At 37.3% G+C, this 22,695-nt stretch overlaps 1 protein-coding gene across 3 annotated transcripts in view; it reads left to right on the plus strand.

Moving 5' to 3' along the window:
- Positions 1–22,695, plus strand: part of PPP1R12A (protein phosphatase 1 regulatory subunit 12A) — a 121,897-nt gene that overhangs the window by 22,253 nt on the left and 76,949 nt on the right. The gene's annotated exons all lie outside the window — the stretch shown is intronic.

Consider the following 22,695-nt stretch of genomic DNA (forward strand, 5'->3'; position numbering starts at 1 on the left):
ATCTGAACTTTTCTTCCCTTTGACCTCAGAAAGCAATGATTGCATTCTGCAACATGATTTTCTTTCGCAACTGTCTTCCCCAGTTGTGAGATGCAACTTTGTGATAAGAATGAGGATGAGCACTGCTCCAGCATGTGATCGAGGTCAGCTGTTTGTAGGTTTTGAAAGAAGAGTGCTTGTTATTCTTTGTGACCTTACAAGGCTTAAGACTTCTAAATTGTGACTCATTGAACTAAGAAGGGTGTATGCTTTCGTTTTGCCCTGACCTTAATTTCCATTCTTTTCCTAAGTGATCATAAAGACTGTTGGGCTGAATTTTGTTGATAAACAGTTATTCTTTCCTCTCACAGTTCCTAGGCAGCAGGGGGGGGACGATGAGGGGGCAAGGTATGAATTGATTCTAAGATTTTAAGCTAACGACTGCTAGTGACTGGATAAGGTTCAGAGTGACCATGCAGCATCAGCTGTTGTCAGTGTAGAACCTCACTCCTTGTGCACTGCAGCTTGGGATATCCAAGTGCAGAGTACTCAACTGTTTAGCAACATGTTCCGTCTCAGACATTAGTTATTTCCATGAGAAGAAAGTAATCTATAGCCCAGACTAACTTGGAAAGGCAAAATCTCACCTGCCACCTCCCTCTTGCCTACTAGCATGTTGCAGAGGACTTCAACATGCTCATAGTATTCATATGTCTGCAGGATGCTACAGTTGTGCTGCATTTTTTGCTTATCCTAATTTAGTCTAACGAGTTAAGTCCTCAGCAGAGCAGTAGGTATTTTCTGTGCAGTTCCTAAGGGCCAGCAGTGTATTAATGCTGTATTGCTTCAGTGTTAACCTGATGTTATATATTTAGTGCAGGACTGTTTGACTTTGTTGGATTCTAGAAGCATCTCAATACTCATTACAGGCTTTCCAAATGAAAGCTCAGCATCCTAGCTGTCACAGATGCAAGCTCTGGAATAGCTGTAGGAATTGAATTGAGTACGCTTCCTTAGACATTTCTTTTAAGGAGAGCCCGTATATGTGGATTTTTGAGTCCAAGGCCACATAAAACATGTTTTTAGCAAATTGATACTCTGCAGAGCAGAAATATAGTTATAACTACTAAAAAGTTGTCTGAAGTAGCTTGGTATAATTATACTTTTTTCTGAACTAAGTATGCATTTACTTTAGGTAAATAGTTAGGAATGTAGATACTCTGAACTACAGTGCTGTTATTATTATAGACTAAATGCCTACTTAAGCACAGTACTTACTTGTTGACAGCTCAGCTCCTGTACATTCCCATGCTCGTTTAGTCTTGTGTAAAAGTTTAATTTGTCCACTTGGCAAGTTTCGTGGTAGATGAGCTTACAGTTAGAGTGCAATAACTTCTAAAATATTGATATAAGAACTAATTGAGAAGTCCACTAAATTACTGCTTAGGACAGCCCAATGATAAGATCTTGAGAACTGGAGTCTTAGCTATCCTCTGTGGATAAAATTGCATAAATCTAAATGCTCTACAGCTCCTCAAGGAATCTTGTTAATTTGGGGGAGTGGTAGCCAAACTTGAATAGAGATGGCTTTGATTCCTAGTGTGCCACATAGGTGTCAAAGGTGGTTAGAATTGGGGGCAAATTTAAGAACAGATTGACATTTCATCTCACACACAAAAGTAGTTGTTATCTCTGCTCTTTGTGTGTGTATTTATACAGTGGTTACACAATCAGTTGTATTACAGAAATTAATATGGGTCCAGTTTGGCTACACACTGCTTCTTTTTCTGCCCTTTTTTTTTTTTAATAGATTTTGGAATTGCCTGTACTCTTTATCATGTGATGAATATGTGACTTATGAGATCTTCGTGACTATGAGATTTAGGACTATCTTAAACATCACACTTTTTTAAATTTGAGAGATATATATTAAAAAAGGCAAAAGTGAGACATAAAGTTAGTAGAGATCTGGCCCATAAAACTTTCTCTAGGTTCATTTCTCTGTCTTTATTGGTCCAGGATGATCTTTGTTTCCTAATAATTAGATTTTGATGTTGAACTTCCATACTAAAGTTAGTATGGCTTCACACTGTATGGTTAAGTCCTCTTTAGTTATGAGCAAAATCTTTTAAGTCCATCAGGTTGAGTGGGAAACTAAGTGAAAGATTACTTCTGGAACGTCTGGACTTACTGATTTTTGAGACTTATTTCAGTAACTCACACCTCAACAAGAATAGAAGAGGCACCTTCAGAGGAGATTTATAGGTATATATTTATACAGTTTAATAGGAAAATTGTCTTTTATCAGAAAGTTGTGTTATGACTTGAAAGTGGTAGCTACTGTTTTGTGTTAAACAACTGTGGAAAGATCCCTACTGCCCCTCCCCCAGGGTGTGTTAAATGTCTAATGAGAAGAGAAAGCAGTGGATTTGTTAAGCCTTTCTGAAGCTTAATGCTTGGAAGAGTATAGTGCCATCAATAAATATTAAATCTATAGGTGAAATCTTACATGCTCAAAGATGTGCATCCAACCTGCCTGACAGTTTAGAGCTTGAAGAATTTGTTCTGTGGATGCCCAAACTAACTTTTCTGCAGAAGGAAGCCAGATTTCTGAATCTTGCTGCTTTTGTGTTCCATCCCAAATCTTGAGGACTGTCTTTCTAAATAAATGGTCCATCCTGTTCTGAATCTGACTATTTGCATTGAGGAAGAAACCCCACATGTTCTTTTAGTACTTGGAAGTCTGTGCTTAAAGTTCTCAATGAGCAGAGAGTTGTTTGCATTTATCAATTATGGCTGTTGTGTTCTGGTTTTGGATACAGATACAAATCTGCATTATACTTAGAATAGAAGGTTCATCTTTCTGTAAGTGGTTTTGATTTTCCAAATCTGAACCATGTCTTTTGACTGTTGCTTCAACTAAAAATGCCAGTTAATGATTACATAAAACTTGTACCTTGAAGTAAGTGGAATAGTCTTCCTCTTTTCCCCAGGAAATAAAATAAAAAAAAAAAAGGCAGACCTAGGGGTTGTAAAATTTAAGAAAAATCTTTGAAGTTGACTTTTGTTTTCAGATACAGGAAATGTTACATATAGGAGTGCCAATGTGATATGATGGCTGGTTAGGCATTAGAGTGGGTGGTATGTGCATTGAGATAGTTAATATAATTTTCCAGTGTCCTTGCAGGAAAAGCTCAGATGCCTTTGAAGACAGTATAATGAAAATGGTTGCATTAATCAGAAAACCCTGTATTTTTATGGAGGATATATGAAGTTGATCTCACTACCACTCATTTTACAGATTCTTTGATGTGAGTGATTGGAATAGTAGCTAATAGATTGGTGACACTGTAATTCAGTTTGTAAGCAGTTGGGTTGTGGCACAGACAATCCCAAAACTGCTATTAAAGATTAATAGCATAAGCCATATGTAATGGAGGAAGCATGTAAATCTTGAGTATTTAATGGATAGAATTGTTAGTGACTGATACTAATCACTATTTTTTATTATGGCACATTTTTTCACTGAACGTATCTTACTCCCATTATAGACAGGATAGCAGCAATATAAATTTCACTTCTCTGTTAGGGGAAGGAAGTTTTTAGGTAGAGAATTCTGTATTGAAAATACCAGGTTCCAGCATCATATTACATGAGCCTGTGTCATCCTGGCCTGGCAGTTGGTAACCAGTGCATATAGTAATGAGGAAGTAGGGATACTTAAAAAAAATTGCTGAATATTATTTTTATTAAAACAAATATTTTTATAATAGTATTATTTTTAATATTATTACATAGGTTAGTGTCTATGTTAGATTGAGTATATTCTGTGAGGTGCAAGAAGGCAGCTGGATCTGGCACCTGCTGCAATTTATTGGAAGGAATAGTTTTGTTCAGATTGTATTAAACTGCAGATGTGTTTTTTTGTATTTATGTATCCATAGACTATCTGTTGATTGAAGAATTATATTCTAGTTCCAGCTCAAGCAGGTGCAAACGTACTAGTTAATTTAACAGATTGGGTAGTCTGCTATACAGAATACTGTGAGGTTTGGATGTCTGAAAAGGAAACCTAGTGTTGACCAAACTATGCAATGTACTGGCAGAATTGAGTTCTCATAAAGTATCGATCTGTGTTGTGAAATTCATACCTAAAAAGATATATTAAATAAATTAATAAACCTTTTAATAAAAGCAAATAGTAAGTGAAGGTAGGATATGAAAGGAATGATGGAGTTCTCTAGTGATTTTGATACTGTGTTAAAAGTGATGCTTCTCAACGTTTAAGTGCTTGATTCCTTCTGAAAAAGAAATCCTAGAGCTAGGAAGATACTGTCATTGTGCTGACACATACCTCTAACTTGAGGCTTTTTGTATTCCTGTATTTGTCTGCCTAACCCTAAAGTCTGCATATATTTCTTTCTTGCCCCTTCTTCGAGACTAATGACGTTTTTTTTCCTGTCGTCAAAAACTCCCCTGCCCTGCAGTCCTCTTAATTTTGCACCCCTGTCTGTTCAAGGATGGTGCTCTCTCCTGTTCTCCCTGTCCTTTCTCTGTAGACTCTATTACCATCTCCTTATAAGCCCTTGCTCGTTAGAGTTATTCTTGTTGGAATCTAGGCTACAAATAATCTTTCCATGCAGCAAGTTGCTGCCTCTGATAAATCCAGGCTGCAGCCAGCGCCTGGCAGGGGAGATTCATTTGCTGTCAGACCCCTGAATTGTGACTTAGGCTTTTCTGGTACTTTACATTTGCACCAAAATCAAGGACCTTGTGTTTATGAATACTGCCTGCCGTTTTGAAATTGAGCTGGTCTAATGTTGTGTAAAGAAATGTATTCAGTTGAATGTTAGGCTTCTGGAAGGCTGCTTACATTGACTCAGTTAAGGCAAAAATACTGCTATATCTGTAAGATTTAATTCTGAAGTGTCTTTTTAAAATGTATTGCAAATGTTCATATTAACTATAATATATAAACTAAAAAGACTGCATGGATCTGATTTGTGTAAGCATTTTCCATGGGAATCCCAGTGCCTTATATGGTCAACTTGCTTTGTAGTGTTTCAGTGAAATGAAGGCAGCCGTCCAACAACAACAACAAAAAAAAAACCCAGCCCAGCTGGCTTTAGCTTTGTCTATAATACCCTCTTTCTCAGCCTCCTTCAGTAGCACAGTAGCTAATTATTAAAACTAAAAATGTGGCAAGAACCTATGTAGCCAGTGGAAGAAATGCTTTTGTGGCAGTGACTGTATACTAAAGATTTAATGCTAATTTAATAAGGAATAGTAGCATATTGATAATAGAGCTTTGTTGCATAATGAACTTCTGCCGTGAGATAAGCTATTGTGCCTTTACCCAAGCTTATTGTAAACTGGTGATAATTCTTGTAGCTGTTATAAACAGTTTAGTCAACAGAATCCAGCATGCTTTTTTTTTTTCCTGTTAACTGCTTGAATAGATGATAGTGATTTCAATAAGTGCCTGTTGGGGCTTGCATATTAAGGGACTGCTTAGGAGAGATCTGGTTCAGGTTCCTCTGGAAAGAGCATCTGAGTATTATAGTACCAGTCATTGAAAATGACTGTGTTTGCAGTGAAGTAAGCTACCCTGTATTTACTCTCAAGTATTAGGATGCATAGAAGCTTACTGTAATTCTCCTGGTGGTAACTTACATACCTATATTTTAAAAAAATAATCCTGAATGAGAGGCTAGACTGTTAAACTTAGTAATATCTCTTTATTCAGATATGCAGAATCCAGTTTTACTAGAAGTATGATAAATTGAGAACACAAGAATGACAGTACCTTTATTTGGAATACTAATAAAAACGCAACATATTTTCTACTGAAGAAAAGATAAAACACTTTGTTACTTACCTACTGTGGTGTCATATGTATTTGTATGCCATAAAAATGCTATAGTTTTCATTTTACTTTTAGTGAGGGGGGATGTGGTGGTGTTCTGTATCTGGGCTGCCTAAGGCCTTTAGGAATCTCTCAGTTAGTCATACAGCTCCAGTGCCTGATTTGTGTGAAGAGGAAAGGCCGGTCTACTGAGCTCAGTAATAACTGATCTCTGCTTCTGCTGATATGGGGCATTCCAATCAGCTTTCAGAAAAGCAGCTTTTGTTTCTGTGTGTCTTTTGGTTTCAGCTCTTACTAGTGTCATGTAATGACTTCAACTCCTTGTACTAGCAGGAAGGGTGAGCAGCTGATTCCAATTTACTTTCTCCATATTATTCATGATTTTTTAGTCATTTATTATACACTTGTCGAAGTAATTTTGTAATTTTGTTCTAGACTGAAGAGTTCTGGCCTATAGAGTTCTTTTTCTGGAAGTGTCTGTACCTGTGATCAAAACCATGAATCTCTACAAAGTCTGTTCTCTTAGTATTTTCAGCTAAGAGCTCTAAAGGAGGATGGATTTTTTTTATACTTAATCAGAGTGGGAGAAGCAAAGAGAAAGTACTCTTGGATGGATCCGTATTTTTAATATTCTAGCATTTTGGAGGGTGCAAAGATTTTTCAGAAGAGCTCCTTTTTTCAAACATTTGCATATTCACCAGAAGAGTGCTTCAGAGAAAAGCTGATATACAACAGAATTTACCAAGACCTAAAAAAACCCTGCAGTACTGTACAGTTATATATATCTAAAAGTTAATTTTGAATATGGTAATTCAGAGCGTGGAAGCAGTACAGATGTCAGGTTGCTGTGGACTTCTGGTATTTGGTTAGAGATACGCTAGTACTAGCTGTGCTGTGACCTCTTTGCCTGCACTAGCACAGAGGAAGAAGCTGTAAGATGCAAAAATAGAGTATGGATGTAGGAGTGAGTCAGAGGAGTGGAGGCAAAAGCAAGCTGTCAGATATGGGCTTACTTTCACGATGAAACTGAGAGTTAGGAAAATTAAATGGTCATGTGGAAAAGGAAGTGGGAAGGAAAGGCTGATACTGGGAATGCTGAAATAATGGGACCTCGGGTGTTGGTATATTGGATATCAGGTAATGTTGCCTGTGAAATCTGTATTTGGACTTAACATGCATTAACCTTTTAATACTCTATTATGTCATCATACCTAGATTATAGGGCCTGTATAGAGGATTTGCTCTTGAGATAGCTCAGGACATCTGATAAAAGTTGCTGTTGCTTGTGGGAATTCTGCTTTATCAGGGCTGGGGGAGAGAGTGGTACATGGGGTAGGAGACTGCAGGTAAATCTGTAGAAACACTGTGCACTTGTGGCTGTAAGTGTAATGAAAGGAAACTTTTCTTCAGGCACATGAAATGGTGTATAGCCTAAAACCTCAGTTCCTTGGTGTTTTAAATTGTATGGTCAAATCAGATGATATGGCTCATGATGACCTTTTGGCTGTTTGCCACCTGTAAAATGGTAATGTTTGTGGTGGAGGTTTTATGAAAATCCTATTTATGTACCAAAATGGTGGTAGGTGGAGGAGCCCATGATAAAATGAGTTTTGTCTGGAACAAGATTTGAGTATAACAGGCCAAAAACTAAACAGTGAAAATGTAATTTTGAATAACTGCACATTATGAAAGCACTGATCATCTCGTAAGACTCAATGAAACAATAACCTTTGGCCACAGGGAAATAAAGATCATGTGGGACTGTACACAGATCATGTTTGTGGGGCCAGTTGCTTTGGCTTAGGCAGCATTAATTAAAGCATTTCCTAATCCTGGAATATTTGGCTGTTCAGCCTTAATATTGCTTATATATAGGTCTGTGCATAAATGAATATTTAACGTAAAAGGAGAGTCCTTAGAGAAGCATAAAGCATAAGCACGTTTTGGCTAATGTAATAGTGTAAATTAAGCTGGCAGAACAGCTTTCCCCTCCAGGAATTCTTGAAGAGGTGTGCACCGTAAAGGAGAAAAAGCAAGCTCAAGGCAGCAAAGGTAGTCTTCTGGCTTGTCAGGGACTGGGTTTCTCTTTTCTGTTTAACATGGAGGCAGTTTCTCACTGTGCGCTCCAAGGTATTTGGAGCATAGCCCCTAGCCAGACGGATAGATCTTTCGTGAAAATAAATTGAGAGCCAGTTTTAAAAAGTTTGTGTTGCAGGAGCTTTCAGTTTGCAGCATGAAGAGTGGATGACTGAATAACAGAGAAAGTCAGATGGGCCTTTGTCCTTTTATCTGAAATGAGGAAACTTGGAAGCCTTCCCTGTCAAACCTTACCCCTGCCCTTGCTGCTGCTCTGTCCCTGCCAGGGCTACTGAATACTTACCTGCCAAAATTCTGCAGCACATACTTTCCCCATGCTCAGTGTGTATACTTTCTGCATGTAATTAATTTTTTTTTTCATTTTTTGTTTTCCCACATGTTTAGTTTAGCACTTGTTCTTAATGTATTTGTGCAGTAAATGCAGTCAGTTGCTACAGCTGACCTCAAAGCCAATGTGCTTTTCAGCTAGGCTTTCATTTTTGTGCTTTTTGATAATAGTTCATCTTTAACTAGCAGTCTGATGTACAAGAAGCAGACTGTAAAACACTTAGGATTAATTTCCTGAGGACACACATACTGCTAAGGTCCGGTAAACAACAGACTACTAGGTTCGTGTTTCTTCTTTCAAGTTGATGCAGTCCCAGTAAAGAGAAGGCCAGTGCCTTTTCTTTCCTGGTGCAATTCAGAGATGTCAGCAGTCTCTCAGAGGCTAGAAGTCAAGACAGATGAGGTACTACATAATTGGAAATGTAGGCTTTTACCCCTTTCTCTGGAATCCCTTCTGAGAAGGGAAAGTCAGAAGTGGCTGCAGCTGCAGGTATGAGGCAATACTGTACTTCGCTGCCTCGAAAGGACATGATCTTGCTTCTTCCTGCCACCGTGCTGGGGTTTTTTTTGGTCTATCTATTTATCTATTTATCTATCTATTTACTTATTTATTGCTTTGTGTTGGTTTTGCCTTGCTGGTGAGTTGAATTGGCTAATGAGAATCTGACATGCTTTTGGGAGTATGCAGTTGAGAATAAGGAGGGAGACCGAGACCTCCATGTTTGTCAACAGTGAGCTCCTGTAGAATCACGTCCTGAGTGATTACTGTATGTTAGCTCAAAAGAGTTAGGGTTTGTTGGTTTTATAACACTACCTCCTGCAGGGAACAGAATATTGTTTAAAACTCATCTGGAGACATAGGAATGCATATGAACCAATAGGTATGACGTATTTGTGAGTACTTTGAAACATTATCTCCTGAATGTCAGAGATTCTAATGACAATATTCTAATATAGACAATAGTCTAATTATTAACTGGGATAGCATTTTCATATAAACTTAACCTTTTTAAAGAGTTATTTTGGTTTTCTGGCAAGTTTCTCTAGTGCCTTTTCTCCTTGAAACTGATGTCTGAGCTTCCAAAATCTGTCATGCAGGACTGAGAAGCTAGAGATGCACTGCCACAGCATGTATAAGAATGTATGAATTTCTTATGCTCTGGCAAAAGAACAGATGACATGAGTGCCATGCTGATTTTGGCATGTATACTGTTACAGTTGCAGTAACAATAAACAAAAAAAAAAGATATTTGTACAGTAGGTACAGTATCTTCTTGTTGCTTGCTTACTTGGATAAAACTGCTTTTCAGAAAGTTAATGAGAAACGGAAAATTTAGAGGTTATTAGACTACAGTTTTACCTTTACACAGAGATAACCTGGTTCTTGAGGGCCAAGGGCTCTGTAGAGGGTGGGGAAAATACAGCTGTAGCATTGCCCTTTTTCAAAGTTCTTCCCTAGACATTTGCAGAGGAATAGGGGACAGCAAGCTCGACCTCTTCAGCAGCGCAGGTTGTGCCACACAGAATAGGCAGTGACCACAGCTGTGGCTTGGAGAGTCCTTAAGTCCAGCCATGTGGGATGCTGCAGATCTGTGTTGGGTGGCGGTGGTGAAGCTGTTACGGCGTGAATCGTAGTATACAAATACACCATAATGAGGCTGGAGAGATTGTCAGTACTGGAGCACACGCAGCAGTTTGAGGAAAAATAAGCTGCTTTCACAATATATATTGATCAAAGATGTAACATTCTTAGTATACAGAGTCTCTTAATATAGTCACCAAAAGCCAACTGTGTATCTTCCTTTCCTCCTGTATCAGAGTAACTATGGAGCTGAGGACTCTGGTTTGCTTTTCCCTTTAATGCTTTGAGAAGAACAGTAATGCTTGTTGCAGATGCAGTCTTAGAGAACTGCTTCTTAAAAATACTCAATTTCTGCTGGCTTTTCATGCATTGTCTGCCAAAATGATGGCATTGGTCTTTGATACTTGACGTGATGACTGTGGCCAAAATGAGAAATCTGTTTAACTCTGATTTGGGGAGACATACTTTAAGGTGTCCTCTGGTCAGGTTCTGCGCCTAAGGTGTCTTTGCTAATAAGCTTGCATGAACATTTAGGAACAGTTGCTCTGTGTGGAGTCAACCTTCATCTGGCAGGGGTACAAGCTTAAGAAGCCTTGTTGGACCCCTGTTGGTTCAAAACTGTATCTGCTGGTGCCCTAAGTCTCAGGAGTGTGTGTCAGCTGGGGTCCTTCAGTGTTGATCAAGTCTGGCTCCATAGTGCAAAAAAAGCAACTGTGCTTGGTGAACCTAGCAAGCCTATGAAGCAATACAGGTGTGTTGGCACGGTATTGCCTTCCTGCTAGTAAGCCTAATGAGCATCAGTTATCTTGGTATCTGTCACATGGATGGTTTTTTTTTATGTCTTTTTAATTTATTTTATCCAGTATGACTGACAAGCCAGCTCATTTAGGCATCTGTGTTACTGCTTTGCAGTGCTGGTACAGTGTTAACAGTCCTCTGCTGTTTCCCAGGTATTTCAAGATCTGTTTAGAAAATAAATATTGGCAAACTTGAAGCTGCCTTAAGCTCGTGAATAGTAGCTAGAGAGCTGCATAAGCATACTTGTGACTTGTATTACCAAGGTCTGCTGAGCTAAATAGTGATCTGCGAGTTTTTGGTCTTTATTACTAATAGACTAGAAGGCATATAATGCCCATTATGCAAGACAGGTAAAACTTTCTGCTTCTTTCAAAACACAAAGTGGAGATATTTGTCAAAAAATTCTCTCTCCTGTATTATTTTTCTATATATATGGCCTATATCCTTGCTAGTTTTTTCCTCCTCTTAATATATTTTAAAAATGCTTTAGTATTCCTGCCCCTGCTATCTGAGTTTTTTTCATTGATGTTCATAGTTTTCCTTTCCAAATTTCTGCTCTGTTACTTATGCTGTTTGATTTTCAGTTTTGTTTGTTAAATATTTTATTTTTAATTGCTGCCATTCCTTTCCTTTATCTCTCTACTACTATAACTTCCTAATCAAATTGTTTTGTAGAATAATGGCTTCTAGTCCATGTGATACCTATTTAAAAAAAAAAAAAAAGACTTGAAAATTGGCCCTTTTAAAATGCCATGTATTATGTATGTATACTGGTATATACTGTTATAGATTAATCTGTATGAAATTTGATTTTACTTGTTGGCTGTTGTCTTTCCGTCCATTTTTCAGTGTAATTGGGATGTAATCAGTTTTCTAGGAATTTGTGATTACTTGCAGTTTCTTCATTAATCTGTCCTAATGAGTTTCTAATGGGACAACTGTACCAAAGTATTTCCTGTTTAGATAGGCCAGAGGGAAACCGATGCCAAAGCTGGTACTTCGATGTCGTCTTTTGGGAGAGAGAAAGTTCACAGGGTGGATGTCGTTCTTATGTTGTGGCTGGAGATGAAATTGTTAGATGTCTCTTTTAAGAAGTATTCATGGCTGTTTTCTCATGCTGGTACAAGATTTGGATACAGTCAAAAGCTGGTTGTTGGAGGTGGCACTGGGACTGCTGCCAGGGCAGAGGAAGCACATGGAAGTGAGCACAGGTTTCCTCTTCATTCCAGCCAGTGAGGGTTTGCTCAGCAAGTTCGTGACGTGGCTAACGTATTGACAATAGAGTATTAAGTTACACTGTGGCAAAAATGCCTTTTTTAGAAGCTGCAAACCATATCTGTGTAGATGAACAGCTGCATAGCAAGCCTTTCAGAAAACGGTGTGGAATACTTTTTTTTTATATATATATATATATTCTTTATACTTGACGGAGGCTTGTAGTGCATTTGATCATCAACTCCTTATTTGTTTGTACAAACAGTTTTGTTAACTATACTAAAACGTGGCAATGCACTTTATTTTCAGAGATTGTTTAGCAAATTTAGCAAAGGCACAGCATACGTGCACCCTTATTTAACTTCGAAGGGATTCCTGAAGTGCCTAGTCTGACTTGAATTTTGGCTTTAGGTCTATTCTGAGTTGATCTTATACTTGCAGAGGATTTATTTGAGTCTTGGTGACCTTTGTCTGTTGCACCTTACCTTTTGGGAATCAATGTGACATTTTTTTTGTGCAGATTAAATAAGAAGAAAAAAGGCTTTGGATGGGTTGTTTGAAGTGACATTGTATGTTTACCAGCAATGTGGAATATGGAAATTACCTGACACTGAATTTTCTAGCATTGTCTATACTTTATGTGCTCCCCCGAGTAATTCCTTCAAAATCAGAAAGCTAACCAGGTCATAGTTTCTTTAGGTTTTGGACTGACTATATTTCTGAAGTCAGAAATGAATTGAGCTATTTTAAAATGTAGTTATGTATATATGTGTATATATATAGAAAAGACAGCCAGTCTTTTCTAAAAAGGAAAATTGGAGAGCTGCTTCTTGCTTTTTCTGTTGAAAAGTGAAGTTTAAATGTGTATACATTACTCATGGTTGTAGAACACACTGTGCTGTCTTTAGGTGTTCAAAATGTTTAACAAGGTTATCAACCTGTCTGTTTTGCCCTGCTTTGGAGCTAGGGCTGCCCTGAAGAGCACTGAGGTGTTACTTCTAATAAGGGGTTGTCTGACACCTGCAGGGTTGTGGGGACGGGAAGCTGCAGGTTTCTTACCTTCTTACTATCTGAATAGGCAAAATCTGTATTAAAAATTACAGTTTTAAGAAAGAAACTGTATTTTTTTTGTGCATTACCATAACAAGTTTGGCTGATCTGCTTTTGGATAATTTCACTAAAACTCTATTCAATTTTTTAGACAGTCCTTGGTTTTTTGCAAAAATTTTAGTGAGACTGTCAGAATACTCTGCTTTCATCCTGAGCCTGCTGATTTGCAATATATGCAGCTTCAAGACTTAATAGCATTTTTGAAGAGCTGAAAATGCTTTCTGATTTATTTAGTCAATTCAGTGAGTTGTGAATTTGATCACAAATTGAAAAATTTACTGGGACTTGTATTTATATTAGAGAGGGATAACTTTTCTTTTCCCAGCCTAGGAGCAGAAGGTAAGAGTAGCGATATGTTCTTTCCTTAAAAATGAGAAACAATTACTTGTTTCCTGTTTGTGTAGTACTACTTTTGTTTAATTGAGTTTGTGTACAAAATACAGTTTTGATAAGCTAATATATTTGCCATGTTTAAGGTAATTTGATTAATGCTTAAGCAATTCAAAATGCCACTTTTACTTCTAATTTAATTCTTGTTTCCATCCAGGCATGACATGATTACATAATTTTATTTTTTTTTTACATAGAGGATGTTTATAGATCTAACTGATGTATCATTTATACTTTGTATGTACTTTTTGGTTCTATTCTGTTAAACTATACAAATTAGTTGTTTATTTACATAGGTTCCCCTACTTAGGAAAAAAGCCCTGAATGATACCAGCCTTACCAGCTTACCAAAAATATGCTTTTACTACTAATATATTGCATAATGATGAGGATAAAACCACACATGGCAAGTGCTGACTGAATGAAGTAATCACAGTTGCAAATTTGAGTGTCTTACTGCCTTTTTGTATCTGTAGTCTTGGTTTTTTTCTGTTAAAGGTACTTTTCACTGTCAACAGTGTGTAGTAGGAAAGTGAGCACACAGAGAGTCTGTCTTGCTTAGTTTAGTATGTTCTACCAACATGTGTATTTTTTCTCCCTTGATTGAATGGTTACCACTGTTTTTATTAAATTCAGAGTTATTACTTCCGTTCTACTTAGCTTTGTCACTTCACTTGGCTAAAATTAGAAAGCAATGAATACTTCCCCTAGATCCTGCTAAAGCAGAAGATTACATGTCAGTTGACGACTAGATCACTAATGTAGCCCATTGGAATTCACAGTGAAGTGCTGATAGATGTGGTCAGGTTTGGTTTTTTTCCAAGGCAGCACAGTTTTCTTCTCCAAAGAACTCAGAGCTCTATAGAGGTGATAGTCAGAAGCAGAGGAAAAAAGGGAAACTCAGCACGTGGTTTACATTTAATCCAAAGAACATAAGAGTTAACCAACCTGTTTATATAAATGGATTCCTCTAGTAAGTTTTCTTGATGCCTTTTTGTTTTGTTAGGTGATTAATTTGATTAAGAACAGGTATTGAAGGGTATCAGTATGTTAGGTATTTTAAATTAAAAAGCTGCTTCGGCACATGATCTTGTTTAGTTGCCCATATACTAAAAGCAGATTATGTTTACTCATGAAAAGACTTAAGTATTTGAAATAAAATTGGCATGTTCTTGAATTAGACTTGGACAGAAGTACATATATACTATATGACACTGCCTTCCCTTTCTGAATTTTAGTATTTACACATTGTGTGACTGTGAAAACTAATCACTATCTGCCAAAATTATAACAATAAATGCTTAAAGAAAGCATAGCTGCATAATGGCACTGTATTTTTACAGTATGAAAATTTTGTTTACTCCTAAAAAACGTTGATTTTCAATGAATAAAGACTACTTCTCTACCTGTCAGGAGGTGGATGTGGAGGGTTGTATGCGTCCTGCCGAGCATGGTGCATCACCCACCACTGTTGAAATTGCCTCAGAAATCCATCTGCGAAGGCATAGGCCAAAAGAGCGAGAAAGCCATTTATGAAATTGAGTCTGAAATTTCGTTCTGGATTTAACTCCCAGATTCACAAATTTGCTGCTGGACAAGTGGTGTAGGTTTCAACAACAACGCGTAGCTAAAATGAGAGTCTTGTCATATGTAATTCATACATACCTGCCTGAGCCTCCAGGGTGCAAGACAGCTTGTGAATTTGTACATCATACTAGCTGTAATACCATGCTGTCAGTCAGATCTTCATTCCTCCATTTTGCCCAGTAAACTCATGCTATTTCACCTGCAGTGTGATTATAAAGCTAAGAAGCCTGAATCTACATAGAAGCAAGTCCTGTTGTTCAACAGAATGTACTAGTTTTGTTTTTAAATTAAACCAGAAGGAACAGCAGAAGTTGTTTCTTAGGTACTTAATACCGTGAGTTTAAGAGAGAAGCCTCATTTGTGTGAAGTTTAGGCAAAGGTTGCTTCCTGGAGTCCTTTGTGTCCAGTGTCTTCACCAACTTCATGGCAGTATATTGACCCAGAAGGAAAAAGGGCATTAAGGCAAATAGATCTGCTCCAGTATCAGTATTTTAGTCTTTGAATGCTGTTTGATCTCTTCTAAAATAATGTTTTATATTAAAAAGGGCTAGCATTTTTTTTCCATGACATCTAATTTTCCCAGCAGTGTTTGGGTTTTTTTGGCAGGCTTTTTCCAGATACTTTTTGGCAGGTTGTCTTGAGATTTTTCTTTAAGTTGAAATAAATGAATACCATTAAAGTTTAATAGTAAACATTTATTATGGTAGATTTAACTAAGAGAACTTTTTAGTGTGGGAATTTCAAGCGTTCCTGAAAATAGATGTGCATGCAGCTAAAAAAGAAAACAAATACTTATTTGAAAGTAAATTTGCATGTAATACTAGGTAGCCTGGAATAGTTGGGGTTTTGTTTCCGGCTAAACCAACAATACAGGCATTAGACTGGGTTGTTTTGTCCATGTAATGTTTGTTAGAGTGAGTCTTGATCCATTATTGGGGTTGCTAACAGAAATGGTAGCATATGTGGTTATAGTAAATAACAGGGCCAACTCTCCTCTTCCCCTTGTTTTATCTTGGCACAAGGTTAGAGGTCAAGAATAATTCTATCTCTACTTGAAACACGCTAAAACTATTTAAATATATGTATTCTGTTACAGTCCTGATTAAGAACTATGATTAAGCATTCATTAGGGTTTAAATAATAGGAAGTCCGTGTGAAATCAGTTTTATAACATTTAGATTCTATTAGTCTCAACAGTGATAGATTTTAGTTTTTTTCATCAGTTGTGCCCTTAATTAAGTTTACAGGTTTGATTATAAGTTCTAAACTAGCAAAGTTTAAAGGCATGTAATTTAGTAGTCCAGTGTAGCAGAGAAAACAAGGCAAAATTGTAGTATAGAAATTACATTATGCTCTTACTGAATATTTGAGCTAAACAGTTACCAATTTTGTGTAGCTCCTGGTTTATCCACCTCTTGGAGCTGAAGTGAACTTGTGTGGAGATAATACTCATGCGTATGACAAGGTGTTTACATGAAGTGGAATTAATAGCTAGAGAAGTTTGAGTTCTGGAATGATTTATTTTTGTCAATGTTTGACAGCTCTGCAGCATTCAAATTAAATAACGATGGTTAATGGATGCTTGGTTTCAATAGTCTCTGCATGCCTTCCCCATGAGACTTGAATGGACATGAAATGTTGCATCAGCCTCAAGTAGTATTTTCTCCTTAGGAGATATCTTGCCCACCTGCTTTTGCAGGTGTCTAAAAGGATTCTCATTTTCTATGTTTATAAGTGAAACGTTTCCAAGAAATTTCTCCAGAGAAAAGTTTGCTGCCCTGCAGTGGGGGAAAGGGTTTGACATTGACATTTATGCCAAGATTGACTTATATTCTGGGGTGAGATAAATATAATAAGCTTGAAACTGCCAGAACTTTCAGAAGCAATGAGATGCTCTTGAAATTATTTGTTAATTTGAGTTATGGGATATGGCAACTATAATTTTAACAATTTTGTATGGACTATGGACCAGCTCTCCAGGATTTTAAGGAGTAGGGCATTCTTAACTAAAAAAATACATACACCATACACGCAATATTTACAAACAAGTTAAAATAACACAAGTGTAGCAAAAGGGTAATATTACTGGTTTATCAATAATATTTGCATGGTGAACTGTTCCATTTATATGAGTAGGCATGCTTTAAAAAAGTAAAATATGCAATCCTAAAACTAGATTTTGTCAGTATGCAGAAATACTGAGTATTACTCCAGCTCACTGAAAAATAGAAGCTACGACTTGTGGGTTGGCTAAGTGAACACTGGAAAGATTATACTTAATTTCATAATTGAGCAACATTTGTCATCTGTAATACTAGATTAGTGCCTGAAGTTCTCTTACAACACCAATACTGTCCTGTTTTGCACCGTAAATGTGAACATCAACAGTAGTCTTTCCACCCTGTATGTAATATATTGAAAAGAACACTCAGCTAATGTAAAATACATAATTTTGTCAGTGATTCCTTAAATAGTAAATAAATGTAATAATCGCTAAAAATTCATGACATAATTTTTGTTGGTCATTCTTATTACCCTTTATCCTGGAAATGTTCCTAAATACTCAGTGAGTCTTAGGACATTGCATTACTAATATTAGACTCTTAATATCTTATACTACATATGAAAATATTGAATTAATGACCTACAAACAAATTTAAGGTGCAAAAATTATTCTTCCTTTGTTCTAGTGGCTATAACTGCCAGGTTACCTCAGGTCTCTAGCTTGGAAGTTAGGTAAGGCTTATGTTTACTTTTTGTGTGCCGTACTGCCACTTCACTTCTGTGCTGTGTTGTTAATTAATGTGCAGCATAAATATGTGACCTGCCAAAAGTGGAAAGTGTTGCTCAAGCTGACTTTGGATCTTTCGAACAAACTTCTTTTTATACCTTCTCAATGAGGTTTATTGAAAGAAAAAAATAAATTTAAGAATTGCAATATGTAAGCTTATTCTCCCCCCCCACCCCCCCAAGGAGAGTGAAGATGAGCAGAAGATGTTCATAAACAGTGTGACTAGTGAACTGTAATGTCCTCTGTCCTAACAAAACTTTTCCTCATGAGGGTAAAAATCATTGCAGGCTGAGACCAGTGTTGCAACTGTGAGGATTATCTGGTGGTGCTGAGCTTGCTGGAGGGCCAGATAGAAATTAGAAGTGGTAATCGTTGAGTTCACACTGTGAACTGCGCTGTCTTGTCCTTTAACCACCTTTTCGTGACAAGTAGTGAATTCTCTTCAACCTCTATTCCTGTCTCAATTTTAGTTGAAAATGAAAGAGGTAGGACAGCCAGGTAAGACAGAGCGAGTAATGTGATTTCCTTAGGAAGTCTGTACAAACAAGAAAATAGGCTAAAATGGGGTACATTTAAAAGTAGGAGTAGTAGAAGTGGTTGCAAATTTAGAAATGTGTTCTTTGGAAAATGTCGGTTTGAAACAAGAAGCTTTAACACAGGTTTTGTAAGGGGTGAAATTTCACAGCAAAACAAAATGTTGTCTCTCTGATAGTGTAATTAGGACATGAAGATGAATTTCAGAACAAGATTTATCTGAATATAAAACACATTTTAATATAATCAAAGCATTTCTGCTTTACTCAGATAAAGATAATAGTATATTGCTGTCCTTTTCTTATTTTATTTAAATTCTATTTGCTTTTCTGATCCACTTTAGATCTAGTTCAGCAAAGTATGTCAGCATAGCTATTAAGGTGGGGTATGTCATGGCAGAGGGAGCAAGCAATCCAGGGTGAAGAGAACAGGAACCACTTTTAACCAGCTCTGCTGCTAGGTGTTGTGATGCCCTCCCTTAATTTGATTCTCGGGTACATTAACAAAGATGTTAATGTCCTGCTTAGTTCCCATTGGACTCACTGGACTTGGATCACTAGATAAATCAAAGGAAGAGATAAACTGTTCTCCAGGCCACTGCATGAGGTCTTTCTCCTCTTTCCAGTGTTCCCACAGGAATTCAGAATGGTTGTTTGGCTTGTTTTATCCCTTTAAGTCAAACGTATTATGTTGTGCTAATATTTTTGACTCCTTTCCGTACTAAGAGTAATAAGGAAAAAGGAAATGTGATGACAGGTTAAACATACAATGTTTATTTTCTGCTATCAGAGGCAAAGTATCTTAATTTGTGGAATAGATCAGGATACTAAGCAGGTAACAGTAAAAGCTAGGTTTTATTCTCTAGAACATCCTGGTAAAAAAAATCAAAGATCTAAACCTTGTTAGATGACATTGCCTCATTAGATCTCATCACTGATGAGAAACAATAAAAATTGTAGTCCAATGTAAGATACATAACTGTATAGCTTTGCCGCATATATGTGGGACAGTAATCATAACTGATTGATTGCCTCTTTCCCTACAAGATTTCTGAGGTTTTTTTGTTTTGTTTCGTTTTTAATGCACACTTGTTTTTCCTGTCTTTTGGGAGGAAGTGCTGTCTGCTGAATTCTTTGGGTGGTTACCTACTGAGGAACTAAGCACTCTAGATACCTCTTCTAAAGCTAGCTATTTTTAAGGTTGCTTAATAACTTAGGTCTACCTACCCTTCACCTATGTACTTAATACTTGATAGTAATGAGAGCCAGCTAGATCACATGCCGCTTGCACTGGGATGCAAAGTCATGGTGAAGGCAGTTAAAATCTAGCATGTTCAGCAGTGTTCTGGTTATCCCCTTTAAAATGTTGTTTCACTTAACATAGGCATGTTGTTTCCAGGGCAAGTTGGACCTACCTAGGGTTGGTCTGTGTGGGAGCCAGGCACTGCTGAGCTTTGCTGGTCTTTGTAGTCCAGGTTTCGGGTTGTACAAACAGAAAGCAGTTTTCTTTCCCGGGCCTTAATATACTTCCTTTGAGATACCATCTCCATTCTTATCAGAAAAGGTAACCAGACTTTGTATTATCAACTTTGTTTTGCTTCCATTGTGACTAATTAGCCAAGTTTCTAAATCAGTTCCCAAAGGAAACGAGGTTTATATGATGGTACTGTCTAGCTGTTGCTCTGTTTGGGGACCATTGGCTAACTTACATCAAATTTGGCAGCGTAATGAGTGCTTCATGCAGAAATGCTGCCTTTCTACCAGTTTGTGGAGACTGGGAATAGTGTTGATTGACAGAACCAGTGCATGGGATCAAGGGAATCTTGAGCCTGAACTCCTATGCTGCTCTTCTTGCCCCAGGAGCTGGCTAGCATGTGTGCTCTACAGGTGTGGTGGCTAGCAAGCACTTGGGAAGAGCTTTAGGATGACCTGTTGTTTCACTAAATGGTAACTGAGACTCTAAGTGAGAACTAAGGACCGTGAAGGAAGGGACATGGGGAGGCAAACACCAAAAACTAAGATTAATTCTGGAAGGACTGTAGCAGACGTGAAAGAGGAAGGCCTGTGCTACCTGTCCTCTGTGCATAGGCTGAGACAGGGTCATCATGGGAATTTATCTTTCTGAGTCACTAACAACGTTGCATGTATGTTTCTTTTTCCTTTGTAATAACTTCCATGCTGAGGCCTAGAAAGGCAGACTTCAGAGGCTGTTGCTTTAAGTTTATCATGCTGTTTTGACAAGTTTTCCTTTTGGGGTTGAGATGTCAGTCTTTCACAACAGAGGCACTTCTGGCACTTGATAAATATTGCATTTAGAAGTGACCACGAAGATAGTGCAATGACAAGCAGAGTAGAAATGGAAAAACATTGAGATAAAGTTGCTTTTGTAACATTTCTTTCTTGCTGTTCTGACTTAAGGTACCTGCTGATAGTCAGAGGTGTCTTTCATGTGGGTAGTGCTGAGAGTGACGGGGTCTGTCAAACACCTGCCGGTGGTGCTGTTAAGGGGAAAAAGGAGACAAGGAGAAATAGGACGTATTATATGTGTGTTCTTCAGCAACGGGATCAGTTGCATTTGCTTTTCTTCATGTTAAAATAGGTAATAATCTTCTTGGAGGCCACAGTGGGTTTTCTATAAAATATTTCCGGTACAAAGCTCATTTTTAAGTAATCTTTGTTTAAGGAAGCTCAAAGGTCATATTTTTTACATTATACAACTGTCTTCCATTTCATCAACTTCAGCTTCTGTGGCTTCTGTTGTTCCATAATAAAATTGCTAGAGCAGTTGTTCAGATTGTATAATTAGTTACGAGGAACATTATTTAAACCTCACAAATGTGATCACTAGTAATGCCAGTACTCTCCCATTTGCATATGCAAGTAAATTATTATCTTAATAGCTACTCTTCTGTCATCCTAAAATGTATATAATCTCACAGATTGTTTATCTTTGCTTGTCATGAATATGCAATCTCTGATAACACGTGAGAAGTGTATTTGAGTTCTCCTGATTCTTGCCATGTATGGCACAATAAACTGCCTAAATTTGGTCAAATATTTTTAGCCACTTAGTCATATGTCTTTTAATGTGCTGCATATGTAAGCTTTTGATTCACTTAGCAACAGTATTTTTCTGAGTATGTCTTGCCAATTTTTCTTATGTATACTTGAAAAATGGGCAAGAATTGTTCAGTGTTGAGTTCTGTCAGAACCAGATGGTCTGGCTCTTTGTTGTTTTTTTTTAATTAGTGTTAATAAATTTTAGGATATCCTTTTTTCACAGATTATTTCACAGATGAATTTCAGAGGATTTTAAGATATATGAGTGTGCAGCATATTGAAATGTAATATTAAAAGATCTGTATTTAAAAATGCTTAGGCAATTCCAAAGTTTTCTTTTATAAATTTATAGTACTTATAATGAACTGGTGAATATTATGAAGGCACAATTGCTTAAATAAGGAGATCTGAGGGGTTTTGCCATAATAAAGCAGTATATAATTTTCAGTCTTCATTGCTGTAAAAGTATTCTGAAAGGTAGAGTTTATACCTTAATTGCATTTAATTAGAGGCATAATTCTCTAGGATTTAGGAGCCCAGCGGTAAAAGTTCTCATTTCAGCCTTCTGGTTATGTAGTATTGTTGATTTATTAAGCTACAGAATTAATACCAGTCTTGTGGGGTCTAGCTGTTTTGAGTCCTTGCTGTCCTGAAATGCAGAGGGACTTTTCTCTCTGTTGCTCTGCCCTTTTAAGGGCAGCAGTATGGAAGTTGGCAAGAAAACTCCCTGAGCACCCTGTGAGAAAAACACTCAAACGCAGAGAAGAAAGGCAAAATAGGAGCCAGTCAAGATGGGGATCTGGAGAATGACAGTAGTTCTGCATCTGGGCAACACTGTTTGCTTGGTAATTAAGAGATGGGCACAAATGATAGTATTTCTGCAGTGTGCCAAATTGATACTCAGGTTTATAAATAGCAGTGATTAATAGACTGTTAAAAGATCTGTGGTGGTATAGAAAATGCTGCAGTAGAAAACAGCAGGGGGCTGTTGAAATGCAACGCAGCATCCCCTTCCATACTCCTTAGTCTCAACTGCATTATAATTAAAACCATGTTATGGTATTGTTTACCAAACTACTCCCCATCTCCTGGTCACAAGTCTACTTCATGGTGTATGAAGTGTTTATTCAATTGTAATATCCGCTGAAGTGACTGAGCTGGGTCTGTGATGGAGTGAGGGCCTGGAGGATTTATAACGGGAACCACTTTGTACTGGAGAATAAGGTTGCGGGGGGGGGGGGTTAAATGGCTCCTCAGCAAACTGGAACAAATTTACCTGAGGAAATAATATTTGTTGGTTTTTTTTAAAACTGTTTGAATTTAAGGACTTTTTATTACAAATCTGTAACACCTGCTGCTT

The sequence above is a fragment of the Falco biarmicus genome, chromosome 5 (assembly GCF_023638135.1).
Source record: "Falco biarmicus isolate bFalBia1 chromosome 5, bFalBia1.pri, whole genome shotgun sequence".
Taxonomy (NCBI): Eukaryota; Metazoa; Chordata; class Aves; order Falconiformes; family Falconidae; genus Falco; species Falco biarmicus.